This window comes from Bos grunniens, chromosome 29 (genome assembly GCF_055505025.1).
Source record: "Bos grunniens cultivar Pamir isolate PY7600 chromosome 29, Bosgru_T2T1.0, whole genome shotgun sequence".
NCBI lineage: Eukaryota > Metazoa > Chordata > Mammalia > Artiodactyla > Bovidae > Bos > Bos grunniens.
Window position 1 is genome coordinate 18336616 of NC_141193.1, and position 17969 is coordinate 18354584.

Below are 17969 nucleotides of genomic sequence, written 5' to 3' on the forward strand. Positions count from 1 at the left end.
GATGGTGAAAGACATGGAAGCTTTGAGTGCTTCAGTTCATGGGACCACAGAGTCAGACATGACTGAGCGACTGAACAACAACAAGACATATTTTTCAACAAGGTGAAAAATATGTTTATGTACATACACACAGACACATGTGTATCTTTCAGTACTTCTTTTAGCTATCAAAAACTCCCTAAGTCCCTTAAGGAATCCAAGAGATCTGTCAAACCTGTTGTATGGTTGCTCTGTGTGTGTGGGTGTGTGCATGTATGTGTGTACATGTGTGTGCATGTGAAGGAGAGACAGAGAGATCACAAGACAAAGGAATGAGATAATTAGAGTAGAATGGAGTGGGAAAAGGAGGCCAATGTTAATTCCATTTTTATCTTTGAGTTCTGGTCTTGTTTCTGATAATATCTTAGAAGATCTATAAATTAAAACAGATCCGGATTTAGGAATCTTCAGCTAGGAATTTCTCCCTCCTGTCAAATAAAAATCTTTGCTGGGACCCTTAGGGACTTCCTGGGTTCTCTGAAATATTAGCACTGTTCTCCACAAGCCTAGAAATAGGCAGTATTGATAAGGCTCACTCTGCATGCACTCACACTCTTTTAACAAATGAGTGTCTAGCTAGTTGGAGGGAACCTTTGCTTACCCTCGGTGTAATTCTCCACCTCTAAGGTATTGGGGCTTCCAGAACCCACCTCCCAATGCAGGAGATGCAGGAGATGTCAGTTCAATCCCTGGGTCAGGAAGATCTCCTAAAGGAGGGCATGGCAACCCACTCCAGTATTCTTGCCTGGAGAATCCCACGGAGAGAAGAACCTGGTAGCTACAGTCCATAGGGTATCAAAGAGTCAGACACAACTGAAGCAACTTGGCATAGCATACTAGGGTATTGAATGGCCAGGTTGAAAGAGCTCCTTTAACTAAACATGACTGAAGTTTTCCTTTCATCAGGAAGGGCATGGAGGCTGTAATATGTTATTCTGGAGTGCGTTGGCAGGTACACCCCGGAATGGCAGGCTATCAGCTTACACACAAGGGAATAATTACCCGGGTGGCATGGTTAATCGCAGGCACTTCACCATGGAAAAAGAAAAATAATACCCTTCCCATCTCATCCCACAGAAAAGAAAGGAGACATCTACCAGTTTGTAAGAGGATAATTTCCTAATTACCCCATGAAGGTTGTTATTTCTGTTAGGTCCTTAAATCAGATTGAGGAGGGTGAAACCTGATCCTTCCTTTAGTGATGAAAAATGTTATTGTAGGATTTGGTTTTCACACAGTGTCTCCCACAGCTGAAGGAAGAATTTACTAATCTCAACCAGGATAGCTGTGGAGGCAGCTGGTGTGGGCAGAGGAAAGTCCACAGTGGGGAAGCAGGAGCTGGGGCACTTCAGGTTGGTCCAACAGGATTGTTTAATTACTTGGAAAACCTTTCTCCTGAGTGTGAGGAGGCCTCTGCAGAATACATGACTCATAGCATATTAACTTCTGAATGTTTTAGAAATGAAGCTTGCCTTAGTTTTCAGCTACCATTAAATCCCCCTCAAGGCATTTTAGGAAAAAAAAGGAGGGGTGTTCTGGCGGTGATTATCAAACCAGAACCAATCCCCAGCCACACACAGGGCACGCCCAGAATGTTGCCTACTCTTCAGGGAAAGGAACTAACATTTCTGGAGCACCCATTGCATGTTCCAGCATTTTTTTCTCCCACTCTTTGCTTTCAGAATGGGGAGGCCACCGGGCCACTGCTCCACTGGCAGAGCTCGGCTCCTCTGCGTTCCCCTCTGTCCCTCTCTGGCAGCGGAGGGTAATAGGCAGGAGACCAGTAAAACAGAGAGGTCAAGGGGAGAACATGCAAGAATGGGAGTGGGAAAGAAAACTTGGCATCACCTGGATGTGGAGAAGGGCTGGCCTTGAGGGAGTGCCAGGGCTGGTGCCAGGAAGAATCGCCAAGCGGGTGAAATGTGGGTTTGTTCTCACTCTCTCTGGTTCTAGAATGCCCTCCCTCCACCCCTGACATCCAGGCATTAGCTCAGCAACTATTTATTAAAAGCCTCCTAAGTTTTAGGTATCGTAACGGGCATTGGGGATACGGCAGTGAACAATCAAACACCAAGCCCCCCTCAAACAGCCTACATCCTAGAAGTTTCTATCAGTGGCTTCAGGTAGTCTTGGGCTGCTGAGAAGTCCCTATTAGGGCACCTCCTTACTGTCCCTGTTTACAACGCACACGCCCTGCTCCCTGCCTCGCAGCCCTCTCTTGTGATCACATGCGCACAGGTCTACGCACACGCACAGACATACGCGCACACACACCCGCGTACGCACCCACCCTGCGGGGCAGTCCCTTCCTAAGCCAAGGCGCAGCACGCAGGTGCGGGCAGTAGACGCGCGCGTGCGCCCAGGGGCCGCTTATCGCGAGGCCGCCTCTGCGGGTCCCCTGCAACGTGCGGGCGCGGCCAGAAGGAGGCCGGCGCGGAGCGGAGCCCGGGGAACGTGAGTCCTGACTGGCCGTTCCCCTCCGCTCTCACAGCCGGGCTCCGCGCTGCGGACAGGTGGGCAGCGCCCCCAGGGTCCCAGGGTCCCGCTCCCGCTCCCTTTTCAGGATTCCCTCTGGGCGCCCAGGTGGGAGGAGAGGACAGGCGCGCCCGAGGCGCGGGTTTGTGCGAGACGCGCGGGGAAAACAGTTATCAAGCGCTTTGGGAACAGCTTTGGCCCTGGGTCCGTGGCAGAAACTTGGACTCCCGGCCCTGAAACCAGGCCCAGGACACTGTCAGGAGGTGCGGGCCTGGCCCTCGGGGCTGGTCCATTAGCTGCTGCTTCCTTCCGGGGCGTCTGAGTCGGTGGTTAATTTCCCACCGAATCAGTCTCCGCGGCGTCTGCTCACGAACACGCTGGTTTCTTCCTGGGGCTCCTCTCTGATCTGACTCCGTACCTGGCCACTTTCGTTCCCTCGGGTCAGTTGGCACTTGTGAGAAGTTCTCAGGCCACTCCTACCCGCCCCCCCCCCACCCCGCCCTATCCTCTTGAGGAGAGGGGTTAGGAGGAGGGACCCCCCTCCCGGCTGGGACCCCTGGTTTGGTTTAGAAGCCGTCAAGTTGGAGGGTATCCCATCCTGTCTCTACGTGGCAGGGGCAGTCCTGCTTTCTGAGGGGATGGGCCCCCGACAGGCTCCTCCTGCAGTCCCTGTGGATCAGAGTCAACAGCAGGTGACTCACACAGAGCCTGGTTCTCCCTCCTTGCAGGGAGAAGAGAACTCGGTGACCCTGAGTTGGAGTCACCTACCAGGGAGCTTGGGGGAGAAATGCCCTCATTGCCTGCCTATTAGCACTTGCCCCTGGAATCGGCACCTTTTATAGGAACAGTTAGACATGTATCATCATCCCCATTTCACAGGGCAAGAGAGTCACACTTGGGTGGTTAAGTGACTTGCTGAAGTTCACTAATATGGGAGACAAACTAGAACAAACTAGACCGCCTTCAACTAGTTTTTATTACTGATAAGAGTTCATCTTCCTGGTTCTTTAAAGCAATGCTAATTTTGGCAGTTAGGATGCACTCTTGCTCCAGACATGTCTGGTTCACCTCTGCCCTGTAGAAAGTCCTTCTTCCTCCTAGACCTCTCTCACAGTTTGCCCAACTTGCACTGCCACTCTCCCTCTCACCAGTGCAACTCCTACACACCCGTCAGTTCAGTTCAGTCGTTCAGTCGTGTCCGACTCTTTGCGACCCCATGAATCGCAGCACGCCAGGCCTCCCTTTCCATCACCATCTCCCGAAGCTCACCCAGACTCACACCCAGCTAAGAAACCCCTTCCTGTGTGAGCCTTTCCACTCCCTCTAGCTCTCACCCATCTCCCTTTACTCCATGCGCCAGTGTTTACAGTCTGGGCCATAAAATCTAGCCTTCATTATATCATTGCCTTTTCCGACTCTCTCATCCTTTCATTTTCATCTGTCTTATTCCATCAGTTGGGTGGTCTCCCTAAGGGCAGGGACTGTGGCCTAGGCACTTGCTTTACATTCCCCGTGGTTTCCATCAGGGTGCTGGGCAAAAAGTCTCACCCAGTGTCTCCTGCATGCATGCTAAGTCATTTAAGTTGTGTCCTACTCTTTGTGACCCATTGGACTGTAGCCCGGCAGTCTCCTCTGTCCATGTGATTCTCCAGGCAAGAATACTGGAGTGGGTTGCCATGTCCTCCTCCAGGGGATCTTTCCAACCCAGGGATCAAACCCCTGACTCCTGCATTGCAGACGGATTCTTTGCCACTGTGGCATCAGGGAAGCCCACACCCTGTGTCTCTTGTTTGGCTGATTGACCAGATTCACTGTAAACCTGGTCAAAGATGGGCCCAGGAGCTTCTGTTTCAAGCCTTTGAGGGGTGGTGTTACTGGGCTTCCAGCCATTAATCAGCTATCTGCAACTCCCCCTCATTGAGTGGCTTGCCCGCCTGGTTCTTCCAACCCATCAGGAAAGATTGCACCTGGATTACCTGAGAGGGAGAGACAGAGCTTAATTGTATTCTCTGTTCACATCAGGATATCCAAGGACTGCTTAGACCAGATGCTTCTTTAACAATGCCCTTGTTATGCAGTGATTGTGGATACGTCAATGAAATACAAACACAACATGAAATACACAACATGAAAGATCTGGTCTAAATTGAAACAGAGGGCTTCCCTGATAACTCAGTTGATAAAGAATCCACCTGCAATCCAGAAGACCCCAGTTTGATTCCTGGGTTGGGAAGATCCCCTTCAGAAGAGAAAGGCTACCCCACTCCAGTATTCTGGCCTGGAGAATTCCATGAACTGTATAGTCCATGGGGTTGAAAAGAGTCGATACGACTGAGCGACTTTCACTTTCAAATTAGAACAAACTAACAAAAACCAGAAGGTGAATGATTGTTTCTTTGAAGGAGGAACTCTGTTTTGTGTCAAGGGGAGGGCGGTTTGAGATTGTTTAAGTGCATGTCTGGGGCCAGGTCTTTTCCTGTTACCCTCTCTGTGTGTACGAGTGAGTGAGTGAAGAGAGTGAAGTCTCTCAGTCGTGTCCAACTCTTTGTGACCCCATGGACTGTAGCCTACTACGCTCCGCCATCCATGGGATTTTCCAGGCAAGAGTACTGGAGTGGTTGCCAGTTCCTTCTCCAGAGGATCTTCCTGACCCAGGGATCAAACCTGGGTCTCCCGCGTTGTAGGCAGACGCTTTACTGTCTGAGCCACCGAGTGCTTACTCTTATTCTTGTAGTTGATAACATGTTTTCACATCCATCATCTTGTTTATTCCCTGCAAAACTCTGAGGAAGAATAATAATAGTCACTAATCACAACAATGTTTATAAAATGTCTATAATTATTTAACAACTACTATGTGCTGGGTACCATTCTAAGGACTTTGTGTGTTAAGTCATTTGTTCCTTCCCATTTTACAGATGCAGAAACCGAGGCACTGAGACTGCCAGCAGCGTGCAGTGGTGGGAATGTCCCCAAGGCAGAAGTGAATCAAGATTCTTAGATGATGAGAGCTCCATTGAAAGAAAAAAGATGCACTAAGTGAGGAAACCGACGTTGAACACCTACTCTACCAGGTAAGACTGTTTAGAGCTTTGTGGGCACTTTCTCACCAGATCTTCACAGTTACACATCAGGTTATTGTGTCTGCGCTGTGACCTGCCCCCACATTTGAAGAAACACGGCCTCATGAGGTCAGCTGGCTTGCCGCAGACACCTGGCTAGTGTGTGGCTGATCCAGGACCTGATGCCAGGTCTGCGGACTCACGCCCATGTTCTCCGTGCCCCATGTCAAGTGCTTGGATGGCTTGGCCTTCTCTGGCTCTTTGTTTCTCAAGAAGAGGGGTGGGGGGCAACGTTTATTTCACTGGCTGGGTGGTGAGATCATTATCACTCTTACAAAGCAGGTATTAACTCTGTAATTGTACATGGCACTGAGCAGAGCAATGAACTATTTTGTACACAAAAATAATTAAGTAAAGTCCACAGGGAGGAACTCTGCCTCTGGGAACAAAGGATCCCCAGTGAGTGAAGGTGTCAGGGTAGCCCGAAGAGCCAGCATCCTAGCACACATCCTCCTTGGCAAAAGTGTGTCCTTGCTGACAAGAAGTGGCACAGGGGTGTGTGGGGTGGCTTCCAAACCCATCACCGCTTCTGGGAAGTACCTCTGAGTGGTCAAGACTTTGGAAGCAGATAAAGGTGAGTTTGAAGCCTTCTTAGTAGCTGTGTAAGCTTGGACCAGTTCCGTGACCTCTCCAAGCTTCATTTCCCATCTATGGAAGTGGACTGAACGTGTATGCTTCTGTCAAATGAAATGATATACGTAATGCACTTAGCACTGCTGCTGCTGCTGCTGCTAAGTCGCTTCAGTCGTGTCCGACTCTGTGTGACCCCATAGACGGCAGCCCACCAGGCTCCCCCGTCCCTGGGATTCTCTAGGCAAGAACACTGGAGTGGGTTGCCATTTCCTTCTCCAATGCATGAAAGTGAAAAGTGAAAGTAAAGTGAAAGTGTCCGGGACTTTTAGCGACCCCATGGACTGCAGCCCACCAGGCTCCTCCGTCCATGGGACTTTCCAGGCAAGAGTACTGGAGTGGGTTGCCATTGCCTTCTCCACAGTGCCCGACATGGAGTAAGCATGTAATCATTGATAGCTCTTGTTTCGGCTGTTGGGTATGTGTCTTGCTCCCAGCGTGGATTTTAAGGATAAAGGGAAGATTCATTTTCCTAGTGGAAAGGGGGACTTGGGACAGCACAGCAGAGGCGCCCCTTCGATGCCCCAGTGCCTGTGGCTGTCACAGGCAGCTTGGCCCTTTGTTTCCCACTCACTCCTTCTCCTGAGACAGCCGGGAGAAGGAGGGGTGGGGGGTGCCTGGCCTTTCCGGGCAGCCCCTACAAGTCTCCTATTCAATAGTTGGTCTTTAGCTCTTCATTCAGGAGAGTCGTGAAGCTTTCTAGGTGACAGGAAGTACACCTGGTGAACGGTACACAGTAGGAATTCAGTAAGTGCTGACTGCCTGGGGTATCTGGGGTCCAGTTTCCCCAGACTCACAGAGGGGGCTGGGCCCAGACAGTACTTGCTGAGAAGTAAAGGGCAGAAGGGTAAAGTGCATCTGCGTGTGAGGGGCTGCCATGCCATGCCAGGTGGACCACTGTGCCTGCAGCCCGCATGAGTCCCCGGAGTGTACGCCCTTTGCTCACCCAGAGCTGGGCTGAGAGCAACCCAGGGTACACGTTGCAGAACATTCCTTTTGTTTCTACCTGGCAGAGCCCCCCGCCCAGCACTGGCTTCCTGCTTAATGGCCCGTTCGGGATGGGGAGGCAGGGGAAATGTGCAGAACTCAGGGAGAAAGAGATTAAACTCACAATAAAACCAAACCCAAACATCACCGCCTTCCCTCTCGTCCTCCGCAGCCCTGACCCTGAGCTGTCTCTCAGCCAGTTTCCCTCCCAGGCAAATAATATTTATTCCAGGAGGCCCTGACACACTGGGCCAGAACAAGACAATGCTTGATTGTTCTTCCTCTCCCCTGCGGCAGGCGATGTGCTGGAGGAGAGAGCGTGAGGGAAAGGAGCTGCCCCCGCCGCTCCCAGTGGGACTGGCTCTGGGAGCTGTCAAAACAGGCCACGATCAGGGCTGGGGAGGGGTGCCGGGCAGATTAGTGCGGCTGCTCTCGAAGTTTCACTCTTTTACCCCAGTTCCTGGCAGCTGTGGCCACTTAAACAGCTTTGGCTTCCATTAAACAGGAGAGTCATTAAGTCATGGAGCTTAATGAAGCTCTAAAGGGCCCAGTAGTCATCCCTCGGTGAAAAGTGCCAATTCATTGCTTGGGAGATAACAAACCTGGAGACTGTGACTAAGTCAGAGGTGAGCAGCTCCAGGCCCGGATTGACGGCTCACCTCAGCGTGACCCTGCGCTGAGAACCAGCCTCGTGTGCAGGTGGGAAGAGGTAGGTGACCACTTGGAGAGAGTTGGACTGCTGGTTTCCCCAGCTGCTCAGCTGGTGTTTGGGCTAGAAAGAGCCAGAAAGTTCTCCCGTGGTTACTGGTTTTTATTAATCGGGGCTGACACAGAGTGTGTTGTCCTGAAGTGTATCCCCCACCTGAATCAGGCCACCACCATCAGGGGCTGGACCAGGGAGTTAGTCTACTTCTCCCCCCGCCCCCAACCCTTGACGTTAGGGATTTTGCCTCATCTGTTGCGCCTTTGAACAGTCCCTGGCATGGTGCTGGTAGAACGTGTACAGGAAGTAGGGAGGACAAGTGAAAACCCCAGGGCCACCTCTTTTACCTCCTTTGAAGGAGGGCAGGGAGAGGCATTACTGTCCCCATTTTGCAGATGGAGAAACCGAGGTTCAGGAAAGTAAGTGACATCCAGACATCGGATTCCTGGTCTAGCACTCCGTGGTCTCTCATGCTTATATGCAGCACCGGTGACCATTGGGCTACAGGACTTGGCTCCTTGCCTGATCTTCGTCCTGCTCTTGGGGCCCCTCCAGACCAGGCCAGACTGCCCCTCTTACTCAGAGGCCAGATATTGGACAGGAATCAGAAGAGGAAAATAGTCCAAGAGCCTGTCTCCTGGCCTATTTCCCCAAGGTTTGAAAGCCGTCAGGAGAAGGATGGAGAGATTTGGTTCTGAGGCCACTCTCAACAAGGGAGAGTTTTCCTTCCTTTAGCCATCTCATCTGCATTTTCACTCTCTGCTCTCTCGGGGCTGGATGGGAGGAAGGGTCACACCTGCATAGAACCACGAGCTTGCAGACTGTGGGAACTGGCAGGGATACTTGCCTGGGGGGACATTTAAAGGACATGGTGGCTCCCAGGACTACCTGGCTCCCTGTGACTCCATGGGTGGGAAGGACATTCAGCCTTGCTACTGTCCTGGGATGGCCAGCCTTCTGGAAACACCTCTCCTTATAGGAACAGGGCCTAGGGAGGCTAGTCCCTGGCTGGGAAAGCTGGCTGAGTGACAGTCTGGCTTACCCCATGTGGGATTACTCAGCCTGTAAAAGTCCTGTTTGTTTGTTAAGGGAGAGGCAGATCCATAACCCATCTGTTGACACCTGGACGGCACAGCGGAGGGAGCTGCACCTCTCTGCCCGGCCCTGCAGCCCCACTGTGGTTTTCCTGCCAAGCTGCAGTGGTTGCTGGGAAGAACACCTGGTGGGTGAGTGATGGGAGAGCTTCCCACTGGCAGCAGCCACCTCTGCCCAGAGCCATGCTCATCACTGGGTGCCATGGAGGGCCCAGGCAGGAAGCCTGAGAACACTGTTCCAGACACATCTGCCGTAGAGCTGTGCCCTGGAGTGAGCCTGACCATGTCGGTGAGACCCAGTTCACCATCTCCCAGGGGCGGGCTCTCCAAGAACCTCTTTGCAATCTCCCAGCCTTTCTTTCCATGGCTATGTTAATCTTGGCTCCAAGACCAAATGAGTGGAAGATTCAGGGGGTTTTGAGTGTTAGATTGCAGGTCTGAGCTGAGCACACCACGCCTTCACTCCAGGCTCCTCCACTTTCATTCTAATGTTAGGAAAGCAGAGGAGAGAAACTGGCTGTTGTTGACCTTGTTTCATGGTGTCATCAGAGGACAGGTCATTATTGTAAGAGTGGTGTTTGGAAAAAGAACGGGGTCAACGCTTAAGATACATGGGCTCCTGTCCTCACTCTGGCCTGAGCCAGCTGTGTGACCTTGAACAGCGAGTTAGTCTTTCTGCATCTCCATTTCCTCAACCAGGAAACAAAAGAAATTGGATTGATGTCTCCCAGCGCCCCATCCAACTCCAACATTTTAGACTGTACAGCTGCGAACCTCAGGACTGATGTCGTTCATTTACAAAGAAAATGTCACCAACATCCCCTCCCCGCCCCCAGGAGGATGTGGTCTGAGTTGTTCTCCCTGTTGTGATGGTGGGTCTGCAGTGCTCCACACCCGCCTGCCCGTCCCCATTGTCCGCTGTGGTTCCCATGCAGGAGGGCTGACCCCCTTGCCTCTGCTGTCCTCTGAGTCTCTGGGAGGACACCGTCAAGAAACCACTCGAGGCTGGTAGGTCTGGGCCTCGGTTCCCACCTCAGGAAACTGACTTGCTGGTTGACTGCAGGCAAGACTTGGCTTCTCTGAGCCACATCCGCCAAATGGGGCAAAAAATTCTCCCTGGGAAAGTGCTTCGGGATGAGCACGGAGGCTGAGGATCCAAATCCCAGGCCCTTTGGGAGGCAGTGGACCTCTACTAATGGACCACACACTCAGCAGGGCTTTGTGTCCCAGTGTGCTGGAACCTTGGCCTCCTGGCACGTGCTGGTTGTCTTGCCCACATGCATTGTGAACAGGGATCAAGATGCCCTCTTTTTGGATTAGTTCTGCATTTGGTTCTGGGACTGTGAATGGCTTTGCAGTGCCTTTCAGTGAGCTCTTTTCAGCTTCACTCATCAGGCCTTGGTTGGGGAGCTCTGTTTCCTTCCAGCTGACTCAGTGTGGTTGCTGAGCTGATGCTGTTGAGTCACTCGGGCAAGGCCCGTTACTTGCCAGACATGGCTCACTTGGACCCATCTTTCCAGGGTAATGAACTCATAGGATTAAACTGAGAGCTCCTTCCTTCTCCTCTACTTTCACCTCCTAGCTTTCCATCAGCCCCCACCCACCCCCACTCCACCACCACCCCCAGCTTCTGGTCCTCAGGTGGGACGTCTTGAGCCAGGGAGCAATTAGCCAACTCAGACTTCAAGATTCTCCCTAGAAGAAGTTGCTGTTGTTGTTGTACAGTCTCTCAGTCGTGTCTGACTCTTTGCGACCCCATGGACTGCAGCACACCAGGCTTCCCTGTCCTTCACCATCTCCCAGAGCTTGCTCAAACTCACGTCCATTGAGTCAGTGATTCCATCCAACCATCTTGTCCTCTGTCATCCCTTTCTCCTAATTTCAATCTTTCCCAGCATCAGGGTTTTTTCTAATGAGTCTACTCTTTGCATCAGGTAGCCAAAGTATTGGAGCTTCAGTTTCAGCATCAGTCTTTCCAATGAATATTCAGGATTGATTTCCCTTAGGATTGACTGGTTTGATCTCCTTGCAGTCCAAGGAACTCTTAAGAAGTTGAGCACTGGCCTGATAACCCTGGGATGAAGCAGGCCTGCTTTACAGGAACCCTTGGAAGGATATGAGTATTTTTTTCTTTTTCCCAGTGAGACAGAAATCTCTTTACTGAGTTTAAAAGCCAAGTTATATTTTATTTTAAAAGCTTCAAAGTACATCAAATGTAAGAGATGACTTTCACTATCAAAAGCAATACTTTTATAATGTCCGGTTCTCTCTACATAGAATATCCCATTTGGTTTATTACAGTATAATTAGGTCCTCAGTATCTATTTTATGACCAGGTTAAAGCCAAACCCGTGTTCCCTGACTGTAAATATTAATATGATTTCTCAATTAGTACCTTCCTTATTAAACCTAAAATGCCATCATGAGGCATATTATTTTTTGTAAAACTAAAGAAGAAAAATTGTTGCCAAATTAACTCTGATAAAATATTTTCTTATTGTTTCATCATGTTTTCTTACTAAAATCTATACTGATTAAATAAGATCATTTAGAAGTTTTTAATCAATTTAAAAGTTAACTCCTATGTGTATGTGAAAAAGAAAACAATTTTGAAAACTGTTAAGGTACTCCTTAGATGGAAAAGACATGAGTATTAATGGGGAGGCTCCTACAGACTTATTTAGAACTGCTTATAAATACTCTGCCACATTCTGAGACCACTGTGGCCTCAAGTTGCTACCTTCTTTGCTTAGAATCCTCTTCCATTCTCACCTGCCTGGTTAATTTTTACCTGGTCTTTAAGATTCACTCTCTCCAGGAAGTAAAGCATTCATTCAGTAAATATGTATTAAGCACTTACTAGGCACCAGTGACTCTTCTAGCATTTGGGATACAATATTCAAAATTCCAGCCTTTGTAGAGACTGAAGGGAAACCAGGGCAGACAGACCACACAGATAACAGAAAATATCAGCTGGTGATACATGCAAGGAAGAAAAATAAAGTCAGTTAAGAGGACAAGGAACAAAGGAGTGGGGTCAGGAAGGCTCCCTGAGGCAGCAGCACGTAAGCAGGGACCTTAATAAAGTCAGGGAATGAGCCAGGTGAATATTGAGCACTGCAGGCAGAAGAAACAGTAAGTGCAAAGTCTCTGAGGCAGATGTGAGTATGACATGTTTATGAGAGGAAAGGAGGCTGGTGGAACTGGAGATGAGTGAGTGGATGAGGTAGTAGGAGACAAGAAGCTGAGAAGGGTGATGGGGGACAGGTCACATAGGGTCTTCTTGACCCCTGTAAGGACTCAACTTTAATTGAGAAGTTGTCAGATTTTTTAAATTTATTTATTTGGGTGTTTTGGGTCTTGGTTGCTGCGCATGGGCTTTTTCTAGAAGTTGTGGCGAGCAGGGGCTACTCTTCATTGTGGTGCATAGGCTTCTTACTGCAGTGGCTTCTCTTGTTGGGGAGCACAGGCTCTAGAGTGTGGGCTCAGTAGTTGTGGTACATGGGCTTAACTGTCCCGGAATCTTCCCAGATGAGGGATTGAACCCATGTCGCCTACACTGGCAGGTGGATTCTTAAACACTGGACCACCAGGGAAGTCCTGTTGGATGTTTTTAAATGGAGGGGTGACATAATTGGACTCAGGCTTTCATAGGATGGTTCTGGCTGCCGTAATAGAGGACAGGCTATAGGGAACAAGGGAGGAAGCAGGCAGATCAGCAAGAAGGCAACATCAGTAATCCAAGCTAAAGACAGTCATGGCTTCAGTGGGGCAGCAGCCATGAAATGCTGAGGGGGCACTTAGTGTCTTGAAACATTTTTATGGTAAAGCCAACAGGATTTCCTAAGACATATGGGAGACATGGAAGAGTCAAGGATGGCACTAAGGTATTTGGTTCGAACAATCAGGAGAATGGAGTTGCATCACCTGAGACAAAGATGATGAGTGAAGCAGGTTTAGGGGGGTTGGGGAGATTAGACATTCAGTTTGGGACAAGTAAGGCTTGAACTGCCTATTGGATATTCAAGTGGAGATGTAGAGTCGGCAGAAGGTAAGCCGGTCTGGCATTCAGGGAGTGGTCAGACTTGGAGATATGAATGTGGGGTTGTTGATACATAGATTGTATTTAAACAGGAAGGACTGATAAAGTCATCTGCAGAACAAAAGCACTCCAAAGACTGAAACTTGGGGGTCTCTAGTTTCTAGAGGTCAAAGAAATTAGGAAGTTGCAGAGGCAATTGCAAAAGATCAGCAAGTGCAATGGTAACGCTTATGTTCTAGAAGTGAAGTGGAGAAAGTGTTTCTTGGAGGAGAGGATGGCTCACTGTCAAGTATAACTGGGAGGTCAAGAACCCGGGATTGAACATTACATGTGGCAGCTCAGAGGTCACTGGTGATCGTACTCAGAGCTGTTTCAGTGGTTTGAGAGAGAACTGGGGAAAAGAAGTTCATATGAACAACTCTCAAAGAATTTTGTTGGGAAGGTGATCAGAGAGACAGTGCACTAGATGGAGGAAAATACAGGTTAAGGTGGTTTTTTAAAAATGAAATGTACTTATTAGTTAGCTAAGGAACTATGAGGGGACATCGATGTGCATTTTTGAGAGCTTAACTTGGAGCCAGGAGAGGAGATTTAGAAAGGCTATTTTCATCTTTTCCCCATTAGCCCTGTCACCCCAGTTCTGCCTGTCTTTCACTAAATGGTGAGGGATATGTTCATTTGGGGGCTTCCAAGGTGGTGCCTAGTGATAAAGAACCCACCTGCAATGCAGAAGATGTAAGAGATGTGTGCTCAATCCCTGGGTTGGGAAAATCCCCTGGAGAAGGGAATGGCTACCCACTCCAGTACTCTTGCCTGGAGAATCCCAAGGACAGAGGAGCCTGGTGGGCTGTGGCCCAAAGTGTCGCAAAGAATCGGACTGACTGAAGCAACTTAGCACATACACCTGTTAATTTTTGTATCAACATCTTGTGCAGATGTCTAGTCTCTCTGGTATTTAGCATACCAGGGAGACCACCTGCCATTTTATATTGGATGCCTACCTATCATGTCATGTCACCTCTTTTCTAGAAAACTGGCATCTAGCCATAATGCCTGATTCATGTATTATAATATAACCTGGTGGTTGTATGGTGAAGTGATTTATCACTGCCAGAGGAGGCATAATAATGTTCATACTCTTATACAGTAATCAATTAATAAGCATGTTGCATCATGGAGTATTTAAATAGTCTTTAAGGGTCAGATTTCTGGCCTTTATACACAGAATATTCTTCTAAGTATGACAAAACAAACACCAGAAGACTTCTCTCCACTTAACACTATATATAGTGAGAACCCATACAGATGTCTGATCATGTTTTACAAACTTGAGATGATTTCTAGAAGAATATAATAGTAACCCACATTATTATTACCATAGATAATAACATTAACATGGAAATGGTTGACTCATGTTAGAGTCAGGAATCATTGACTAGGAATGATATTTTTTCTCATGACAAGGCACATGGTTTTCCTTCTTAATAACAACACACAAATAGGCATCACTTTCCGCTTTTCCTTCTTTGTGCATGCATGCATTTGTGCTCAGTCATGTCTGGCTCTTTGCCACCCCATGGACTGTAGCCCGCCGGACTCCTCTGTCCATGGAATTTTCCAGGCAAGAATACTGGAATGGGTTGCCATTTCCTTCCCCAGGGGATCTTCCTGACCCAGGGATTGAACCCTTATCTCTTGAGTCTCCTGCATTGGCAGGCATGTTCTTTACTGCTGAGATCCAGCCCAGGTGGATCCAGGGAATTCGAAGCGGGGACGTTGGCGGCGAGGATCAGGAAACAATTGCTTAATTAAATGTTAATTAAGGATATAAAGAGTGGTTAAATAAGGATAGCTCAGTGAGGAAACTCAGTGGAGAAAAGAGGCTGAATAACTTGGTTTACGTGGAAAGCTAATAAAATTCCAAAATAAGGAATTTGCATCACCTACGTAGGACGCAGGCATCCTCCCATTCTCCCGAAGGAGAGGAGACACTAAGGCCTCCCCAGTCAGATCTTAGAAGCCCAGGCAAAATTAGTAGGCTTGACAAGCCTCCATGCCCCAGATGGAAATTCAGCCAGAAGGTGAGAGAAAGAACTACATGGGGAGACCAAGTTTTGGTGAACAAAACTCGCACTTTATTTTCCAAAGTAGTTTTATACCTTAAGTTGTGCATAGAGGATAATGGGGGAAGGGGTAGAGTCATGCAAGGACAGCAGTCCTTGATCCTAATCGAAGCCAGGCTTTCAAACTTATCATATGCAAAAGTTTAGGTGATTTACATCATCTTCTGGCCAAGATGCCTGTTAACATTTTAAGATCCTTTCTTCAGAAAACTTATTTTTCTCTAAAGGTGATTATTCTAAAGTCAGGTGCCACCCTCCAAAAGCATTAGATAAAGTTGCATTCCTATAGGGCAAAGGTGTGGTGGGCTATAATAAGAAAAGAATTAACTCAAGGGTCCAAGGTTACAAACATTAAAGCTACTACTTACATTTCTATACACCAATTATATTAATCAATACACTGCCAGGGACACCGTAGGTAAGGGATATGGAAACTTAGCAGCAAACATTGGCCCAACAAGTGAAAAACCCTTCACCAATACAATTTCTAATCAATCTTTTAACTGCTCAAAGAAATCTGTATTTAGACAGTTTAGAACATCTCATGCCTCTCACAGTTGGGAGGCTCTGAACAATCACATGTGGCCGGAAGAACCTATTCAGGCAGGCTAGAGGACTTCCAAAGGAGTTTGTAGGTCGAAACAGTCTTGTCACACCCAAATTTTATTAACTGGAGCTGTAAGTTAACTCTTTTTTAGAGAGAGAGATGGTGGTGGGGGACAGCCCCCCATAAAGTCAGAAGTGTAGGTGAGAGCACAAAGCAGTAAAGTAGGCAGACTCTGGTTTTGGGGGTAGATGCTCGAGAATTTCCAGGGGGACTCCTGAGGCTCGATCCTGCCTTTGCGTATGCCGAACCTTCTTCCTCATGACCTTTGCCACGGGCGGAGTTCCTCACGCTGGCTCCCGGCACTTTACCAGCTGAGGCACTGGGGAAGCCCCTCGTTCTTGGTAGTGTAGTAAAAAAAATAATAATGAGCTTTGGGGTCAGTCAGATCTACATGAAAATCCTCAGTTTATCTATACCATTTTTTAGATTCCACATCTATGTGTTAATATATGATTTTTGTTTTTCTCTTTCTGACTTACTTCACTCAGTATGACAGTCTCTAGGTTCATCCACGTCTCTGCAAATGGCACAGTTTCATTCCTTTTTATGGCTGAGTAATATCCACTGAATATACAGATGAACTTTTTTTCAAAGCAGAAATGGAGACACAGATGTAGAGAACAAACATATGGATCCCAAAGAGAGAAGTGGGGGAGTGGGTGGGATGAATTGGGAGATTGGGATTGACATATATATGTACTGTATGTGTGTCTGCTAGTCACTCAGTCATTATGTATAAAACAGATAACTAATGAGAACTGACTATATAGCACAGGAAATTCTACTCAGTGCTTTATGGTGACCTCAGTTGTGCCCCTCCTACCATCTTGTTGTGGCTTCTCCTTTGTCCTTGGATGTGGGGTATCTTTTTTTGGGTAGATTTCAACATCCTCCTATTGATGGTTGTCCAACAGCTAGTTGTGATTTTGGTGTTCTCGAAGGAGCAGATGAGCTCATATCCTTCTATTCTGCCATCTGGATCTCCCTTTAAAAAAAAAAAAGGATATATGTATACTGCTACTGCTAAGTCGCTTCAGTCGTGTCCCACTCTGCGTGACCCCATAGATGGCAGCCCACCAGGCTCCCCCGTCCCTGGGATTCTCCAGGCAAGAACACTGGAGTGGGTTACCATTTCCTTCTCCAATGCATGAAAGTGAAAAGTGAAAGTGAAGTCACTCAGTCGTATACATGTAGCTGATTCACTTTGCTCTACAGCAGAAACTAATGCAACATTGTAAAGCAACTATACTCCATTAAAAATTAATTTTTAAAAAAGTTAACCATATAGTTGCAGGTAATTGCAGCCAGGTGTTTCTTTCCTCGGATCTCAGACCTGAGTGCGTGTCCCCTGGCTGTCAGTATGCACAGTGACGAGATGGCAGAAACTGGTTTGACACCAATATGAACCCTTCACCTAAAACTCAACTCAAGCCCAGGGATTTCTGAGCTTTGAAGCTTTGATGGCTTTCCTTGCTTAATCAGTCTCTGTTAAGCTCCCTTGAGGCTAAAGAGGGAAGAAGGGGCCATGAATTTTGTGTCTTTCTGTGGGAAAGTACACTTCCAAAAGCAGCATGCCCTCCTTCAAATCAATGTATAATCAAAGTAAATACAGCATTCCCTGCTTTGTAAAACTAGTGTAAACCAACACAATGTTGTAAAGCAGTTATCCTCCAATTAAAAATAAATAAATTTTTAAAAAGAAATTGTGGAATCTCCAAGGCCTAATAGAGTAACAATATGCATAATAGTTTAAACATACATGTTAAATTAGGTTTCATCGGTCCCCCCGACTCAGTGATAGCTGCCAGACACTCTGAGAAAATCTGTCCCAATGCCCATAAAACACTAGCTCCTGTTTCTCTGACCCACAGGAACATCAGAATAGGAAGGTACATCCTTAACAGCAGTAATTCAGGACTTAGCAAGCTCTCTGTTTCACCAACCAACCCTTTAAGTCAACAACCTCCTACTCATCCATTGGCACATGTTTTCCTGAGTGATAATTGCCACTCTTCCCACAGGTAAGTTTTTTTAGAGAAAAATAGGTTAGCTATTGGATGACTTTAAAAAAAAAACCAACTTTTTCTTTAAGTTGGAGTATTATAAAGGAGACCAGTCCTGGGTGTTCTTTGGAAGGAATGATGCTA

At 47.8% G+C, this 17969-nt stretch overlaps 1 long non-coding RNA gene across 8 annotated transcripts in view; it reads left to right on the forward strand.

The window, feature by feature from the left end:
* The first annotated feature begins 2267 nt into the window (after positions 1 to 2267).
* The window catches only part of LOC147342209 (uncharacterized), a 28992-nt gene continuing 13290 nt past the window's right edge, over positions 2268 to 17969 (forward strand). For 3 of the 8 annotated variants that reach the window (XR_015157693.1, XR_015157696.1, XR_015157695.1), the window contains exons 1-3: positions 2284 to 2552; positions 5433 to 5588; positions 17694 to 17843. This is a non-coding gene — a long non-coding RNA (uncharacterized LOC147342209). Of the gene's footprint in view, positions 2553 to 5432; positions 5589 to 9045; positions 9340 to 17693; positions 17844 to 17969 lie in introns of all 8 variants that reach the window. The other 5 variants (XR_015157699.1, XR_015157692.1, XR_015157697.1 and 2 more) reach the window with 3 other exon arrangements.